At 37.0% G+C, this 15071-nt stretch overlaps 1 protein-coding gene across 1 annotated transcript in view; it reads right to left on the reverse strand.

Annotated features, from left to right (window-relative positions):
• BAI3 (brain-specific angiogenesis inhibitor 3) overlaps positions 1-15071 on the reverse strand; it is an 880973-nt gene that overhangs the window by 336734 nt on the left and 529168 nt on the right. The gene's annotated exons all lie outside the window — the stretch shown is intronic.

Genomic DNA, 15071 nt, shown 5'->3' on the forward strand with positions numbered 1-15071 from the left:
CATGACTGAATGACTTCACTTTCACTTTTCACTTTCATGCATTGGAGAAGGAAATGGCAGCCCACTCCAGTGTTCTTGCCTGGAGAATCCCAGGGACGGGGGAGCCTGGTGGGCTGCTGTCTATGGGGTTGCACAGAGTTGGAAACGACTGAAGTGACTTAGCATAGCTTCTCCTCCTGTTCACCTCTATCTCCCACCTTCCTCTTCTCTTCTTCATATAACTCTGTGAACCTCTCTGCGTATCCCTGGCTGTGGAGAATTGTTTCACCATTAACCTAGATGTTTTAACATCTGTGCTGTACGGATGGAGAAGTCTTGAGGCTATTTTAAGAATAAGGCTGAAAGCCAGATGCAGGTCTGGGAACATCAGAGAACTCCTGATTCCAGGGAACATTAATAGTCAAGAGCTCACTCAAAAAACTCCAAACTTACACTGAAACCAAGCTCCACCCAAGAGCCAACAAGTTCCAGAGCAAGACATACCATGCTAATTCTCCACCAAAGCAGGAACACAGATCTGAGCATTAAAAAGACTGGCTGCCCAAAGCCATGCCAAACCCATAGATACCCCAAAACTCACTACTGGACAGTTCATTGCACTTCAGAGGAAGAGATCCAGTTCCACCCACCAGAACATAGATGCAAGCTCCTCTAAACAGGAAACCTTGACAAGTCACTCGTCCAACCCCACCCACAGGGAGCAGGCTCCACAATAAAGAGGAACCTCAAGCTTACGAAGTTCCAGCCTACAGAAAGGGCACCCTAAACACAGCAATCTAAACAAAATGAAAAGGCAGAGAAACATTCATCAGGTAAAGGAACACGATAAATGCCCAGCAAACCATACAAAAGAGGAGGAGATAGGGAGTCTACCTGAAAAAGAATTCAGAATAATGATAGTACAGATGATCCAAAATCCTGAAAACAAAACGGAGTTACAGATAAATAGACTAGAGACAAGGACTGAGAAGATGCAAGAAATATTTAACAGGACCTAGAAGAAATAAAGAAGAGTCAATCAATAATGAATAATGCAGTAAGTGAGAATAAAAGCACTCTGGAGGGAACCAACAGAAGAATAACTGAGGCAGAAGATAGGATAAGTGAGGTGAAAGATGGAATGCTAGAAATAAATGAAGCAGAGAGGAAAAAAGAAAAAAGAATTAAAAGAAATAAGGACAACCTCAGAGACCTCTGAGACAATGTTAAATACCTCAACATTTGAATCATAGGAATCCCAGAAGAAAAAGACAAAAAGAAAGGGCATGAGAAAATACTTTAGGCAATAATAGTTGAAAACATCCCTAAAATGGGGAAGGAGATAGCCACCCAAGTACAAAACGCTCAGAGAGTCCCAAACAGGATAAATGTTTAGGACATTTACAAGGTGAAACACACTAGTACACAAATTAATCAAACTAACGAAGATAAAACACAAAGAGCAAATATTAAAAGCAGCAAGAGAAAAGCAACAAATAACACACAAAGGGATCTCCTTTCAATAAAATGTCTTCAACCAGAAGGGAATGGCAGGACATACTTAAATGATGAAAGAGAAAAAGCAGATTACTATACCAAGCAAGGATCTCATTCAAATATAAAGGAGAAATAAAAAGCTTTACAGACAAGCAGAAACTGAGAGAATTCAGCACCATCAAATCAGCTCTTCAACATATGCTAAAGGATCTTCTCTAGACAGGAAACACAGCAAAGATTTATAAACCTGAATCCAAAACAACAAAGTAAATGGCAACAGGATCCAACCAAAAGACAAAGACTGGCTGAATGGATACAAAAACAAGACCCCTATATATGCTATCTACAAGAGACTCACCTCAAACCAAGGGACATATACAGACTGAAAGTGAAGGACTAGAAAAAGATATTTCATGCAAATGGAGACCCAAAGAAAGCAGAAGTAACAATACTCATATCAGATAAACGAGACTTTTAAATAAAGGCTGAGAAAAGAGACAAAGAAGGGCATTACATAATGATCAAAGGATCAATATAAGAAGATATAACAATTATACATATATATGTACCCAACATAAGAGTACCTCAGGACATAAGGCAAATGCTAACAAGTATGAAAGGGGAAATTAACAATAACACAATAATAGTGGGAGACTTTAATACCCTACTCACACCTATAGATAGATCAACCAAACAGGAAATTAGCAAGGAAACACAAACTTTAAAAGATACAATGGACCAGTTAGACCTAATTGATATCTATAAGACATTTCACCCCCAAACAATGAATTTCACCTTTTTCTCAAGTGCACAGAGAACATTCTCCAGGATAGATCACATCTTGGGCTTTAAATCTAGCCTTGGTAAATACAAAAAAAACAAAATCATTTCAAGCATCTTTGCTGATCACAATGTGGTAAGATTAGATGTCAACTACAGGAAAAAAAAAACTATTAAAGATAAAAACATATGGAGGCTAAACAACACGCTTCTGAATAACCAACAAATCTTGGAAGAAATAAAAAAGGAAATAAAAATATGTGTAGAAACAAATGAAAATGAAAACAGGACAACCCAAAACCTATGGGATTCAGTAAAAGCAGTGCTAAGGGGAAGGTTCATAGCAATACAAGCTTACCTCAAGAAACAAGAGAAAAATCAAATAAATAGTCTAAATTTACACCTAAAGCAACTAGAAAAAGAAGAAATGAAGAACCCAAGGGTTAGTAGAAGAAAAGAAATCATAAAAATTAGAGCAGGGATAAATAAAAAAAGAAAGAAAGGAGACTATAGCAAAAATAAAAAAAAAACTAAAAGCTGGTTCTTTGAGAATATAAATAAAATAGACAAACCAATAGCCAGACTCATCAAGAAAAAAAGGGAGAAGAATCAAATGAACATAATTAGAAATAAAAATGGAAAAATCACAATAGACAACACAGAAATGCAAAGAATCATAAGAGACTACTATCATCAACTATATGCCAATAAAATGGACAACTTGGAAGAAATGGACAAATTCTTAGAAAGGTATAACCTTCCAAAATAGAACTAGGAAGAACAGAAAATCTTAACAGACCTGTCACAAGCATGGAAATTGAAACTGTAATAAAAAATCTTCCAACAAACAAAAGCCCAGGAACAGATGGTTTCACAGGTGAATTCTACCAAAAATTTAGAGAAGAGCTAACACCTATCCTACTCAAACTCTTCCAGAAAATTGCAGAGGAAGGTAAACTCCCACACTCATTCTATGAGGCCACCATCACCCTAATACCAAAACCTGACAAAGACGCCCCCAGAAAATAAAACTACAGGCCAATATCACTGATGAATATAGATGCAAAAATCCTCAACAAAATTCTATCAAACAGAATCCAACAACATATTAAAAAGATCATACATCATGACCAAGTGGGCTTTATCCCAGGGATACAACAATTCTTCAATATTGGCAAATCCATCAATGTGATACAGCACATTAACAAATTGAAAGATAAAAACCATATAATTATTTCGATAGATGCAGAGAAAGCCTTTGACAAAATTCAAAATCCCATTTATGATAAAAACTCACCAGAAAACAGATACATCTCAACATAATAAAAGCCATATATGATAAACCCACAGCAAACATTATCCTCAATGGTGAAAAATTGAAAGCATTTCCCCTCAAGTCAGGAACAAGACAAGGGTGCCCACTCTCACCACTACTATTCAACATAGTGTTGGAAGTTTTAGCCACAGCAGTCAGAGAAGAAAAAGAAATAAAAGTAACCCAGATTGGAAAGAAGAAGTAAAACTCGCACTGTTTGTAGATGACATGATTCTCTACATAGAAAACCATAAAGACTCCACCAGAAAATTACTAATCAATGAAAATAATAGAGTTGCAGGATATAAAATTAACACAGGGAAATCCCGTGCATTCCTATACACTAGTAATGAGAAAACAGAAAGCAATAAAGGAAACAATCTCATTCACCATTGTGATGAAAAGAGTAAAATACTTAGGAATAAATCTACCTAAAGAACCAAAAGACCTAAAGATAGAAAACTGTAAAACACTGATAGAAGAATTCAAAGATGACACAAATAGATGGAGAAATATACCATGTTCATGGATCAGAAGAATCAATATAGTGAAAATGAGTATACAACCCAAAGCAATCTACAGATTCAATGCAATCCCTATCCAGCTACCAATGGTAATTTTTCACAGAACTAGAACATATAATTTCACAATTTGTATGGAAACACAAAAAACCTCAAATAGCCAAAGCAATCTTGAGAAAGAAGAATGGAACTGGAGGAATCAAGCTGCCTGACTTCAGATTACACTAAAAAGCAACGGTCAACAAGACAGTATGGTACTGGCACAAAGACAGAAATATAGATCAATGGAATAAAATAGAAAACCCAGAGATAAATCCACACACCTATGGACACCTTATCTTTGACAAAGGAGGCAAAAATATACAATGGAGAAAAGACAATCTCTTTAACAAGTGGTGCTGGGAAAACTGGTCAACCACCTGTAAAAGAATGAAACTAGAACACTTTCTATCTCCATACACAAAAATAAACTTAAAATGGATTAAAGATCTAAATGTAGGACCAGAAACTATAAAACTCCTAGAGGAAAACAGAGGCAAAACACCCTCTGACATAAATCACAGCAAGATCCTCTATGACCCACCTCCCAGAGTAATGGAAATAAAAGCAAAAATAAACAAATGGGAACCAATTAACTTTAAAAGCTTTTACACAATGAAGGAAACTATAAGCAAGATGTAAAGACAGCCTTTGAAATGGGAGAAAATAATAGCAAACAAAGCAACTGACAAATAATTCATCTCAAAAATATACAAGCAGCTCATGCAGCTCAATACTAGAAAAATGAAATACCCAATCAAAAAATGGGCCAAAGAACTAAACAGACCTTTCTCTGAAGAAGACAGACAGATGTCTAATAAACACATGAAAAGATACTCAACATCACTCATTATCAGAGAAATCCAAATCAAAACTCCAATGAGGTACCATCTCACACTGGTCAAATGACTGCTATCCAAAAGTCTACAAGCAATAAATACTGGAAAGGGTGTGTAGAAAAGGTAACCCTCTCATACTGTCTGTGGGAATGCAAACTAGTATAGTCACTATGGAGAACAGTGTGGAGATTTCTTAAAAAACTGGAAGTAGAACTGCCATACGACCCAGCAATACCACTGCTGGGCATACACACTGAGAAAACCAGAATTGAAAGAGACACATGTACCCTAATCTTCACTGCAGCACTGTTTACAGTAGCCAGGCCATGGAAGCAACCTAGATGTCCATTGGCAGACGAATGGATAAGAAAGTTGTGGTATATATACAGAATGGAATATTACTCAGCTATAAAAAAAGAACACGTTTGAGTCAATTCTAATGAGGTGGACGAAACTGGAGCCTATTGTACAGAGTGAAGTAAATCAGAAAGAGAAACATCAATACAGTATACTAATGCATGTATATGGAATTTATAAAGATGGTAACAATGACTCTATATGTGAGACAGCTAAAGAGACACATATAATGAACAGACTTTTGGACTCTGTGGAAGAAGGTGAGGGTGGGATGATTTGAGAGAATAGCATTGAAACATGTATATTACCATATGTGAAATAGATGACCAGTCCAAGTTCTATGCATGAAACAGGACACTAAAAGCCAATGCACTGGGAAAACTCAGAGGGATGGGATAGGGAGGGAGGTGGGAGAGGGGTTTGGGATGGGGGACACATGTACACCCATGGCTGATTCATGTGAATGTATGGCAAAAAGCACCACAATATTATAAAGTAATAGGCCTCCAATTAAAATAAATAAATTAATTTTTTAAAAAATTCTTCAAGCTAGGCTTCAAAATTATGTGAACTGAGAACTTCTAGATGTTCAAACTGCATTTAGAAAAGGCAGGGGAACCAGAGATCATATGGACATCATCTGTTGGATCGTAGAAAAATCAAGAGAATTCCAGGAAAGCATCTACTTCTGCTTCATTGACCATACTAAAGCCTTTGACTGCGTGGATCTCAACAAACTGTGGAAAATTCTTCAAGAGACGAGAATACCATACCACCTTAGCAACCTCCTGAGAAATCTGTATGTAGGTCAAAGAGAAACAGTAAAAGCCAGACATAGAACAATGGACTGGTTCCAAATAGGAAAAGGATTATGTCAAGGTTGTATACTGTCACCCTGCTTATTTAATTTATATGCAGAGTACATCATGCAAAATGCTGGGCTGGATGAAGCACAAGCTGGAATCAATATTGCCAGGAGAAATATCAATAACCTCAGATATGCAGATGACACCGCCCTTTTGGCAGAAAGCAAAGAGGAACTAAAGAGCCTCTTGATGAAAGTGAAAGAGGAGAGTGAAAAAGTTGGCTTAAAACTCAACATTCAGAAAACTAAGATCATGGTATCCAGTCCCATCACTTCATGGCAAATAGATGGGGAAACAACAGAAACAGTGACAGACTTTATTTTCTTGGGCTCCAAAATCACTGCAGATAGTGATTGCAGCTATGAAATTAAAAGATGTTTGCTTCTTGGAAGAAAAGTTATGACAAACCTAGACAGCATATTAAAAAGCAGAGACATTGCTTTGCTGACAAAGATCCAAAGATCAAAGCTGTGGTTTTTCTAGTAGTCATATATGGATGTGAGAGTTGGACCATAATGAAGGCTAGGCATTGAAGAATTGATTGTTTTGAACTTTGGTGTTGGAGAAGACTCTTGAGAGTCTGTTGGTGTGGAAGGATATCAGACCGGTCAGTCCTAAAGGAAATTATTCTGAATAGTCATTGGAGGAACTGATGCTGAAGCTGATACTTTGGCCACCTGAGTGAAGAACTGACTCCTTCGAAAAGACCCTGATGCTGGGAAAGACTGAAGGCATGAGGAGAAGGGGATGACAGAGTATTAGATGGTTAGGTGGCATCACTGACCTGACAGACACAAGTTTGAGCACGCTTTGGCAGTTTGTGATGGACAGGGAAGCCTGGTGTGCCACAGTCCACGGGGTCGCAAAGATTCGGACATGACTGAGTAACTGAACTGAACTTATTAGTCCTCAGAATGCATATTAAAGGCAAATGCAATGTATCTTGAACTTTACATCTCACAATAATGGACATAATGGGTTGTTAATAGTATTAGATACACATGTAAATTTTATCAGTTAAAAATGATACTTTATACACTAACAAATCCAAAAATATGCTTTAGGAAACTAGATTAAATTGCTTAGAGCTTATGATGTAATTTAAAACCTTCTAATTTTTTTTTATTAAAAAGGATGAAACAGGAAAAAAACCCTAAATAAAGGTGAAAAATATAATTTTAAATTATAATGGGTTTATAAAAAAACACACATCTGTGGATACATGGAACTTCAAAAAGTACTGTACAGTCTAAGAAAAGCAAAAGTAGTAGAGCCTGAAGTCAGGTAGGTTGATTCCTCCAGTTCCATTCTTCTTTCTCAAGATCGCTTTGGCTATTCGAGGTTTTTTGTTTTTCCATAAAAACTGTGAAATTATTTGTTCTAGCTCTGTGAAGAATACTGTTGGTAGCTTGATAGGGATTGCATTGAATCTATAAATTGCTTTGGGTGGTAAACTCATTTTCACTATATTGATTCTTCCAATCCATGAACATGGTATATTTCTCCATCTATTAATGTCCTCTTTGTAGTAGTGTCCTACTACAAAGCCACAGTTATCAAGACAGTATGGTACTGGCACAAAGACAGAAATATAGATCAATGGAATAAAATAGAAAGCCCAGAGATAAATCCACGCACATATGGACACCTTATCTTTGACAAAGGAGGCAAGAATATACAATGGATTAAAGACAATCTCTTTAACAAGTGGTGCTGGGAAAACTGGTCAACCACTTGTAAAAGAATGAAACTAGACCACTTTCTAACACCATACACAAAAATAAACTCAAAATGGATTAAAGACCTAAACGTAAGACCAGAAACTATAAAACTCCTAGAGGAGAACATAGGCAAAACACTCTCTGACATACATCACAGCAGGATCCTCTATGACCCACCTCCCAGAATATTGGAAATAAAAGCAAAAATAAACAAATGGGACCTAATTAAAATTAAAAGCTTCTGCACATCAAAAGAAACTATTAGCAAGGTGAAAAGACAGCCTTCAGAATGGGAGAAAATAATAGCAAATGAAGCAACTGACAAACAACTAATCTCAAAAATATACAAGCAACTCCTACAGCTCAACTCCAGAAAAATAAATGACCCAATCAAAAAATGGGCCAAAGAACTAAATAGACATTTCTCTAAAGAAGACATACAGATGGCTAACAAACACATGAAAAGATGCTCAACATCACTCATTATCAGAGAAATGCAAATCAAAACCACTATGAGGTACCATTTCACACCAGTCAGAATGGCTGCGATCCAAAAGTCTACAAATAATAAATGCTGGAGAGGGTGTGGAGAAAAGGGAACCCTCTTACACTGTTGGTGGGAATGCAAACTAGTACAGCCACTATGGAGAACAGTGTGGAGATTCCTTAAAAAACTGGAAATAGAACTGCCTTATGATCCAGCAATCCCACTGCTGGGCATACACACTGAGGAAACCAGAAGGGAAAGAGACACGTGTACCCCAATGTTCATCGCAGCACTGTTTATAATAGCCAGGACATGGAAGCAACCTAGATGTCCATCAGCAGATGAATGGATAAGAAAGCAGTGGTACATATACACAATGGAGTATTACTCAGCCATTAAAAAGAATACATTTGAATCAGTTCTAATGAGATGGATGAAACTGGAGCCTATTATACAGAGTAGAGTAAGCCAGAAGGAAAAACATAAATACAGTATACTAACGCATATATATGGAATTTAGGAAGATGGTAACAATAACCCGGTGTACGAGATAGCAAAAGAGACACTGATGTATAGAACAGTCTTATGGACTCTGTGGGAGAGGGAGAGGGTGGGAAGATTTGGGAGAATGACATTGAAACATGTAAAATATCATGACAGTCCAGGTTCGATACACGATACTGGATGCTTGGGGCTGGTGCACTGGGACGACCAGGAGGGATGGTATGGAGAGGGAGGAGGGAGGAGAGTTCAGGATGGGGAACACATGTATACCTGTGGCGGATTCATTTTGATATTTGGCAAAACTAATACAATTATGTAAAGTTTAAAAATAAAATAAAAATTTAAAAAATAAATAAATAAAAGAAAAAAAAATTTCTTTTTGACCCTATCAGAAATCAGTGGTGAAAATGGTAATTCTAAAGAATAAGGCCAAACATTGTAATAGAAATGTGAATAGCAATGGTGATTTGAATAAAATTTACAGATGGAAAAAAAAGAAAAGCAAAAGTAAAGAAAGCATCACTTAATTTCATACCAATGAATCTTTAATTATATTGGTAGTTTCTCAGAAAATAAGCTTTTTCTATTGCTTTTTGCAGTGCTTTTAGAATAGTATTTGTGTTTTGTGAACAGAGGCAAAAACTTTATCAATTATAAATCTGAACACCAGTAACTATTATGACTTTGGGCATGGTTGTTATTGACCACAGTAATATATTTAGTTTTTTAGAGATTGGTTAAATTTTAATTTATAAAACTCATATTTTGATAATGTAAGCATCTAATAATCTTATTTATGTTACCATGTGAATATTTAAGGGGAAAAAGCACATTGGTTTTATTTTACTAGAGAACTGATCTTTGAATCTGAACAGAAAATGGTAAATTCCATGAAATCCGGACATCTTAAGACACAAACACTGGTAATATAACTGCTTCTATAGGCGATCCATATGGGCCCTGAATATATCAACTGAGGCAGAATTACATCAAGCGCCATTCAGAACTAGCTATTTCTTCCAATTCTAACTGCAGAGAAGCAGACATGTACTCAGACACTGTCCAATAAAATTTAACAAACTGACACCTAGGACTTACATTGGACATATTAGAAATTGTGAATAACAAAGTCAATTTGGAATACTGAATGTCAGACATTTATTTTATACTCATGTAATTTCTTTCCAAAGTACTGACTTTATGAGGTACTCAGTTGAATTTTAACTAGTTTTCAAAGATAAATCTATTCAAAAGAGTAAAAATGCTTCTTGAAGCTAAATAGTTTTAAAATCCTGTCTCTGGTTAACTGTAAAAGAAATTCTAGAAGTACTGATGTACTGGAATCATGACTGTAAGTATGCAGAATATTTTGAAAATAGATTTTCTTTTTTTCATTGCTTCTGAAGAAAATGTTTCAGTTAGATAGCTGCAAGTCTGTAAAAGATGCTTCCCTTTTACCATAACAAGAAGAGCATACATTTACTGTTTTACATAGCAGTTCTTGTTCTTTTTTTCTTCCAGTTTTACTGACATACAATTGACATGCAGCACTATATAAGTTTAAGGTGTACAGCATAATCATTTAGCTTTCATACATCATGAAATAATTATCACAGTAAGTCTGGTGAACACCCATCATCTCATACAGGTACAAAACTAAATAAATAGAAAATAATTTTTCCCTTGTGATGAGAACTCTTAGGATTTGAACTCTTAGCAACTTTCATAATAACATCTAGCAATGTTAATTACATTGATCACATTCTACATTATATCCCTGGAATTTATTTACCTTATAACTGGCAATGTTGTACCTTTTGACTGCCTTCATTCAATTCACCTTCTCTTCACTCCCGCCTTTGGTAACCACAAATCTGATGCCTTTCTTGTATAATTTTGTTTGTCTGTTGGTTGGATTTTGAAGTATAATTGATCTCTTTTCTTTCTTAACTATTTTATAAATTTTCTCCAATAAGATCTCTTCGTTCTTCCTTTGGTTCCCTTATAATAATTGTAAGCCATTGCTATTATTAAGTTCTGCCTTTATCAGTTTTTCCCAAGTCTATCTGTCAGTTCAAAGACAGCAATTTGAGTAGAGCACATAAACTATGCCTTATCATTCAGTTATTATTCAGAGGATAAAGGTTGGTTGAAGAAGGCCTTCTTGTCTCTCCTGCTATTTTCTGGAACTCTGCATTTAGTTTGGCATACTATTCCTTTCCTCCCTTACTTTTCACTTCTCTTCTTTCCACTGTTATTTTTAAAGCCTCCTTAGACAATCAGAAAGACTAGAGATCTCTTCAAGAAAATTAGAAATATCAAAGGACCATTTCATCTGAAGATGGGCACAATAAAGGACAGAAATAATAAAGACCTACTAGAATCAGATGAGATCAAGAAAAGATGGAAAGAATTCACAGAAGAACTGCACAAAAATAGTCTCTCGTTTAGAGCCAGACTATTCTGGAGTGTGAAGCCAAGTGGGGCTTAGGAAGCACTGATGCCAATTAAGCTAGTGGAGGTGACAGAATTCCAGCAGAGCTATTTAAAGTCTTAAAAGATGATGCTATTAAAGTGTTGCAAACAATATGTCAGCAAATTTGGAAAACCCAGCAGTGACCACAGGACTAGTAAAGGTCAACCCTCATCACAGTTCCCAGGAAGGGCAGTACTAACCAATGTTCACGCCACCAGATAATTGCATTTATCTACCATGTTAGTAAGATTATGCAAAATCCTCCAAGCTAGGCTTCAGCATTACTTGAACTGAGAACTTCTAGATGTTCAAGCTGGATTTAGAAAAGGCAGAGGAACCAGAGATCAAATTGTCAACATTCGCTGGATCATAGAAAAAGCAAGGGAATTCTAGGTAAACATCTATCTCTGTTTCAAGAACTATGCTAAAGCCTTTGACTTTGTGGATCATAATAAACTGTGGAAAACTCTTAAAGAGATGGGAATACCAGACCATTTTACCTGTCTCTTGAGAAACCTGCATGCAGGTCAAGAAGCAATAGTTAGAACCTTACATGGAACAACTTACATGGAACAACAACTAAGAAGTATGACAAGGCTGTTTATGGTCATCCAGTGTATTTAACTTATACACAGAATACATCCTGTGAAATGCTGGGCTGGATGAGTTACAAGCTGGAATCAAGATTGCCGGGAGAAATATCAACAGCCTCAGATATGTGGATGATATCATTCTAATGGCAGAAAATGAAGAGGAACTAAAGAGTCTCTTGATGAGGGTTAAGGAAGAGAGTGAAAAAGCTGGTTTAACACTCTATTTAAAAAGCTAAGATCATGGCATCCTGTCCCATCTCTTCATGGCAAATAGGAAGGGATAAAGTGGAAGCAGTAACAGATTTCTTCTTCTTGGGCTGTAAAATCACTGCAGATGGTTACTGCAGCCATGAAATTAGAAGACAATTACTTCTTGGCAGGAAAGCTACGACAAACCTAGACAATGTGCTAAAAAGCAAAGACATCACTTTGCTGACAAAGGTCTGTACAGTCGAGGCTATCGTCTTTCCAGTAGTGACGTACAGACGTGAAAGTTGGACAATAAACAAGGTAGAGCACTAAAGAATTGACGCTTTCAATTTGTGGTGTTGGAGAAGACTCTTGAGTATCCCTTGGAAACAAGATCAAACCAGTCAATCTTAAAGGAATCAACCCTGAATACACTTTGGAAGGACTGATGCTGAAGCTGAAGCTCCAATACTTTGGCCACCTGATGTGAATCGCTGACTCAATGGAAAAGACTCTGATGCTGAGAAGGCAGGAGGAAGAGTGTGATAGAGGATGTGATGGTTCAATGGTATCACCAATTGGATGGACATGAACTTGGGCAAACTCTGGGAGATGATGAGGGACACAGAAGCCTGACATGCTGCAGTCCACTGGGTCATGGAGTTGGTCATGACTTGGAGACTGAACAACAACAACAAAGGTTGGTTATCCAATAGTAGCAATGTTTTATATAATTGCTTTGAACTTCTAAGAGCTAGCATATCTTTATTAAAGTATATTCCCTGACAGTATATGTTTCCCTAACAACACAGGTATGTTTGTCACCTGAAGATCAAGAACAGGGATAACAAGCTCCCTGGAATGATGGGATTTGGCTAAAGTGTTAGTTTTATATTTTCTAGGAATCATACTGTGAGATCAATGAAATGATGGCTTACAATATGAATAAGAGAGAAAGATTTCATGGGTATTAAGAAATAAGGATAGCAAAAGTAAAAGAGAAGAACACTTCAATTACATGATTTTGAGATAAAACAAGCCAGTGTCAGTCTCAGTCAAGATGTGACTATTGCAGCTTGCAACTCCAATAAATCAATTTGAAATGTAGAGAAGTAAAAGTCTAGTCTACAAAAGCTTTTGGCTTCAACTATGAGGCAAGAAAATAAGTTATAAATTGATTTATGAACTTGTTTATCAATCATTAATAAGTTACAATGAAAAGTCATGCAATTAAAACTCTGGAGAGGGAGATCAAGATTGGTGACTAGGAAAGTGTGGAACTCACCTTCCAGGAACACATCAAAAAGACATCTACATGTGCAGCGATTCTTACTGAAACTAGCAGAAAGTCTCCTGCACCACCAAGGCTGTAAGAAAGATACCTATATAATCAGGTAGGATGGGGACAGAAGAGAGTGGGTGGTGGGGGGCAGGGAACACAGAAGTTAAAAATTTATCAGATGAAGAGTTCAAAGCATTAGGAATGATAGCTGAATTAGGGAAAATAATAGATTAACACAGTGAAATTATAACAAGGAACTAGAAAATATGAACAAGAACTAATCAGAACTTAAGAATATGATAACTAAAATGAAAAACACATTAGACAGTATTAGCAGACTAAGTAATATAGAAACACACTTACATGAACTGGAAGACATAATGATGTGAATCACCAAATAAGAACCAAATAAGAGAAAAGATAACTGACAACAGTTTAAGGGACCTCTAAGACTCCACATTCAAGGTTAGGAGGGGCAGCGGTGAGGAGATACCCCTCATCCAAGGTAAGAAGCAACAGCTGCGCTTTGCTGGAGCAGCCATAAAGAGATACCCCATGTCCACTGAAACCATAATCATAGAAAACTAGTCAACCTAATCACACTAGGAACACAGCCTTGTCTAACTCAATGAAACTAATCCATGCCCTGTGGGGCCACCCAAGACGGGCGGGTCATGGTGGAGAGGGCTGACAGAATGTGGTCCACTGGAGAAGGGAACGGCAAACCACTTTAGTATTCTTGCCTTGAGAACCCCATGAACAGTATGAAAAGGCAAAATGATAGGATACTGAAAGAGGAACTCCCCAGGTCAGTAGGGGCCCATTATGCTACTGGAGATCAGTGGAGAAATAACTCCAGAAAGAATGAAGGGATGGAGCCAAAGCAAAAACAATACCCAGTTGTGGATGTGACCGGTGATAGAAGCAAGGTCCGATGCTGTAAAGAGCAATATTGCATAGGAACCTGGAATGTCAGGTTCATGAATCAAGGCAAATTGGAAGTAGTCAAACAGGAGATGGCAAGAGTGAATGTCGACATTCTAGGAATCAGCGAACTAAAATGGACTGGAATGGGTGAATTTAACTCAGATGACTATTATATCTACGACTGTGGGCAGGAATCCCTTAGAAGAAATGGAGTAGCCATCATAGTCAACGGAAGAGTCTGAAATGCAGCACTTGAATGCAATCTCAAAAACGACAGAAAGATCTCTGTTCATTTCCAAGGCAAACCATTCAATATCAGAGTAATCCAAGTCTATGCCCCAACCAGTAATGCTGAAGAAACTGAAGTTGAACAGTTCTATGAAGACCTACAAGACCTTTTACAACTAACTCCCAAAAAAGATGTCCTTTTCTTTATAGGGGACTGGAATGCAAAAATAGGAAGTCAAGAAACACCTGGAGTAACAGGCAAATTTGGCCTTGAAAAATGGAATGAAGCAGGCCAAAGGCTAATAGAGTTTTTCCAAGAGAATACACTGGTCATAGCAAACACCCTCTTCCAACAACACAAGAGAAGACTCTGCACATGGACATCACCAGGTGGTCAACACTGAAATCAAATTGATTATATTCTTTGTAGCCAAAGATGGAGAAGCTCTATACAGTCAGCAAAAACAAGAC

The sequence above is a fragment of the Bison bison genome, unplaced genomic scaffold (genome assembly GCF_000754665.1).
Source record: "Bison bison bison isolate TAMUID 2011002044 unplaced genomic scaffold, Bison_UMD1.0 scf7180017864268, whole genome shotgun sequence".
In the NCBI taxonomy this organism is placed as follows: domain Eukaryota; kingdom Metazoa; phylum Chordata; class Mammalia; order Artiodactyla; family Bovidae; genus Bison; species Bison bison.